This window comes from Solanum pennellii, chromosome 3 (genome assembly GCF_001406875.1).
Source record: "Solanum pennellii chromosome 3, SPENNV200".
Classification (NCBI taxonomy): domain Eukaryota; kingdom Viridiplantae; phylum Streptophyta; class Magnoliopsida; order Solanales; family Solanaceae; genus Solanum; species Solanum pennellii.
The window spans coordinates 7,139,104-7,144,335 of NC_028639.1; the positions used below are offsets into that span (position 1 = coordinate 7,139,104).

The 5,232-nt window shown below is 30.1% G+C and overlaps 1 pseudogene; it reads left to right on the forward strand.

Annotated features, from left to right (window-relative positions):
- The first annotated feature begins 2,311 nt into the window (after nt 1–2,311).
- LOC107012106 lies at nt 2,312–4,784 on the forward strand (annotated as a pseudogene).
- Nucleotides 4,785–5,232: the final 448 nt, after the last annotated feature.

A 5,232-nucleotide genomic window follows, 5' to 3' on the forward strand; every position in this document is an offset into this window, starting at 1 on the left:
TGGTTTAAGTTTTATTTTTATTTTTGTTTCGAATTGTGTCTAGCTTATCTTGACTTTCATGCTTAACAGATTTTTTTTTAGCATTGATGTTTTCATTCAGCTTGCTTTTCTTTGTATTGCTTTAAGTTATTCGCATTATATTCTCACTGATGTGAGCATTGCAAGAAATCTGCTTTAGTAACTTAGCAGCGCGGTTTTGCTCGCGATAAAATGTGCTTATCCCTCAAGAGTTCGGTTAGCTCTTAATATCTCGCTTTAGCTCTTGTCCCTAAAACTAAAATCGATCGTTTTATTCAATGTAGTCACTTTTTACTAATTGTAACATAGTCATTTCAAACACGGATTTTGTTTCTGATCCCATCGACGGTTGTGCAGGACGGACCGTGGGTCAGGCTATCGTCCGTCGATGCCACCGTTGGTTGCACCTGCAAATTTTTCCGTAAAGCTGATTTTTGATCTGTTTTGGGTACGGGGAGTTACAATATCTTATACAGTACGTCTGATCCCTTAAGCAATTTTTCCAACAAACTAACATACTAACATAATTCATTGATCAAAATGTCAAGAACTTGGTGAGAGTAACAACTTAAAGGAGAACACAAACATTAAAAATTCAATTCACAAAACTGTCAAAATAAACACAGTCAAACATGAATGATGTATTAATGTCTAAAGGATATAAATCTCAAATCAAGGAATATCTGGTAAAAAAACCAAGCATATCATACTACACACTTTATATAATGCATCAGTGAAAATTATCCTTCACATCAAGCAGACATGCAATAGCATGTGTTATCATCTTTCTTTTTTAATATAAGGTGAAGAACATATGATATGGCCTTCACATGAAGACATAATCAACTAATTTAGGGCAATGAAAGTCCAGATTAAAAAATTGATTGATGAGGTGTAAAGTGAAGTAGAATTCATGAAAATAATGCTTTTTATCTTGTAAGAACAATGGACTATACATGTAGAGGAGTTCGTCACAATCATATATTATCCATATCTTCCAAGCCCATATGCCCACATATGAAAATTCAGAACCTTTTCACATAAGATGTAGTTGCTTTATTTTGATAGCTAATTTCACACATCTCTCTATTTCTTCACTGTTTTGTTTTGCCTCTTTAAATGGTAATTTGGGGCATTTAAAAGACAATATGGTCTACGAGTTCACACAACACCATACTTTTGAGCATCCAATTGAGGATCCTAGCTTCCTGAAGAACAACACCCTTTTCAATCCCCCTAAACAAAAAGTTAAATAGCCCGCAGTATTGTCATAGATTTCTAATATGAAAATGCCATTTCACCACTAGAACGCATGTTGAACAAAAAAATTGTTGCCTCCAAGACTTCTAAATAAAACAAAAAGGCGTATATATAACATGCAATGAGATGAGGTACCATAAAATGAGATGTGTTGTTTTGTTCCTTAAAATCTAAAAATACTTATTTTATTTTATTTTGATCATAACACAATGACTATTCAAGACGTTTTTACGCAAATAAGTAAAAAGTTTAATCTTATGTATGCCAAGAAGGAATTTCTTCATTCCTATTTTTGTCAAGGCATGGAGGAATATGAGTTTTCTAAAGCTTATGAGGAGATAGCTAAACTTGTAAAATATTGCCACGAGTTTTAAAAAGGAATAAATATTCCAGGCTAATGACCTTACAAGGGTAAGTTTATAAATTCATTAAAATTAATTTATAACTGCTTTTGAACTTTTTCGACTATTGACACACTTTAGACTATTTTTAAGTAGTTTATAAATATATAAAGTTTATTTTAAAGAAGTTGAAGGTTTCATATTCAAATTTTTTATCAAAATTAAGTTGGTTGACGCTTGAAAAAAAAGTGTTACATAAATTGGGATAGAAGAGTAGTTTTTCTATCTATAATTACTAGTTCACTTTTGAATTGACACATCTATTAAAAAATCAATAATTGGCATATTGATTTACCATTTACCTCTATTAATTATAAGGCGAATGAATTAAAATCTTATTATTTTCAAAAAGTTTTACCTTTTTCAAAGTAATTAGAGTATTTTTCAGATCTTTTTCCGTAAAAATTAATATAACCTTATGATTGTTCCATCCGTTTAAAAAAGGAATTTAAAAAAATAAAAAAAAAAATTTTAAATCTTGTGATTCTAAATTAACATTATGTGACTATATCAAATGCATAAAATTATCATTTAATATTGTAAACTTTAACATGTAATCTAGAAAACTAAAACTAAAATATTTTTTTTAAAAAAAAAAGTAAATTTATTTTCAAACAGATTAAAAAAAAAAAAAAAGAAGATACCCTTTTCTTAAACATGTGGAAGATTGTATTCAATAAACAAATCAATATAATTACTAAAATGACTAAGAGGTAATTTTCGAAGCAATAGTTTAATTTTGTTATTGATGACTTATAAGAAGCAACATGGAAGAGTGTAGAACATTTTCTTGTCCTTTTTCCAATATATAAATAGTAGTTGGGAGAGTGTAGAATTAATGGCATCTGCTCTCATCAAATCTAGAATTCAATGGTGCATTCAAGAGGAATTTCTCTTCTTCCGCCCACAACGATGAGGCTCGTAAGTTAAACTTCATTAAATTATATATATTTTGATGGTATAAAAAAAATATATTCATTAATAATTAATTAAAAAAAGGGGTGTATGAAAGTTAGAATAACCGCTTGTAAATAGTTTTTTAAAAAATTTTACATTGGTTGGAGATTGGATCCACAATTCTCCCTTCTTTTGTTAGTTTTTTTGAGTCAATCTAGGTTTGAGGGTCATATCGTATCTGAGTCAGTCTTATTTTTTTTGGGCTCTTGATCCATGCTCCAATTGAAGGGGTGTTAGAGTGTCAACAAGTATGTTCATTCAATGGCAGAGTCAAGATTTTCAATAAGAAATTCAAAATTTGTAAAAATAGATACACGGAGTATCTGAAGGGGTTTAAACATCTAGTATATATAAATAAAATGTTATTTTAATCATGTATAAATAGTATAATTTTCTGTGAAAGGGTTGTACCAAGGTGGTTCCGTACTACGTTCATCAACTAGATGGAACGTATATCATCAGCTAAAACTTCAATATTCTGAATAGAGTAAACATTTGTAAAATCTCTGAATTTGAGTGTTACAGGTGAAGCAGCTAAGTGGGAGAAAATTACTTACGCTGGAATAGTTACGTGCGCTATTCTTACAATTTTTAATCTCTCTAAGGGTCATCCCCACTATGAAGATCCTCCTGTAAGTGTTAATATGCTGTTCTCTGTCTTCAAAATTTCGATAACATACGTTTCGATAGAGTTTTCACTTGTCCTGTTGAAGTAATGAGATTTGAGATAATATGTAATTTCATCTGTTGATTGAACAAACATTATTTTGAATAATTGTATAATTTACAACTTAGACAGAGTGTATACATCACTTGCCCTGTTTGTTTTTGCAGCCTTACCCGTATCTGCACATTCGTAACAAGGAGTTTCCATGGGGTAATTATGATACCTAACATCTCTCTTACTTTGCTACTCAATGATTACAAGTTTACGTTTTTAATCTGTTATCTAACTAAATCATTCTGATCGAGGCTTCAAAAATGCGAAGCCTGGTTTTTGAATGCATTGTTTTTTCCCTTTATGATTTAAGTTGCTCGGACTCGGATGTGGGAGTTTGATACTGGTTGAGTAGTTGTGGATCTAGAGATTGGATCCTTCATCATCTATATGTTAACATTTGGGGATATGGAGGTGCATCATTCGGCTAAAATAATTTAAATATCTAAGAATAGAGTTATTATCTCTAAATTATGAGACACTGGAAAGCTTACAAGGTATTATGAAAGAAAAAAATATTGATCAAGAGCAGAATCCTTCAAAGTTATATAAGGAAAAGGATTGACATAGAAATTTCTACATATAATTTTACTCCGTTTTCTTGAATTTCGCCTAAGTTTTAATTTTTGATTACAAAAACCCTTGTATATGTCCCAGATTTCTACGTTGATTTTGGTCAAAGTACACAAAATAGATTTAACCAAATCCGCTACGAACTCCATGCCCACATTTATGTCGTGTTGATATGGATATGGATGCAAAAGTTAAGAGTCCGAGCAACTTAGATTACAATGCTGAAATATTAACAAAATTGATCTTTTTAAGTATCATGATCATCTCAATGAGTCATGACCAGTAACTGATATTCCTTTTATGTTGATTATGACAACTTTAATTTGTTGATTTTGCTGAGTTGAGATGACAACTTCATTATGTTGCTATCATCTTGAATGGTTCATATTCTTCAAACTGTTTGATACTAAAATATTTTTGGCCCTCCCTGAATGCAGGTCCGGATGGCCTTTTCGAGAGGAAGCATCACTAAAACCTATATACATACATACATACATATATATATATATATTCGTGAAGGCTTCAAAAAGTTCAACGTACAGCATCATCGATCGAAGTTGTGTTTGAAATATGTTTGAATTTACTTCAGTTGTTTTAGGCTGATACTAAGCCATATCTGTGATGTACTCTCTGGTGTTCCATATTGTGTATGCTATGTTTCTTTATAGTGTGCTCGAGTTTGTTTAAATTGTTACCTATTTATACTCTATTTCTTGAGGGTAGGAGTGGCAAATAAATTGATAAAGTGGAATATAGGATGGTTGAAAATTAATCAATCGATATAATAATCGATCTGATCCATATTATTTGATATGGAAAAAATGGGTAAATGGTAAATTCAATGGATATTCATATTATTTATCATTTCTTATGAGGTAAAGAAATAAGTTTACGTGTTTTTTTTCTTAAACCCCTCGCCCTTGCCCATCTGTTTTAGGTTTTTTCATGTTATTCTAGAAATTATTTGTCTCGAAGTGAGTGATTATGTGTTTTTTATCGAAAAAGTTTTGAAAAATATTTCCTTAATTTAAGGAAAGTTTTTTAAAAAAATTCCTTACTTTTATTTATGGAATTGTTATTTTCTATAATTAGAGGTAAGTACATTCACTTGAAAAATATTTTCAAATATTTCAAAAATATGTAAGTTAAACAAAATGAGAAAAAAAAATTAAAAAGAAATATAATCGTACTAAACATATCCTAATATAAGTGTAGTTTTTTTAAAAGGTTTTTACAGTTTTATATCTTATCTTACATATTCTAAAGGAGAGTATAATTATCCGTATTTTATGATGGATTATACAG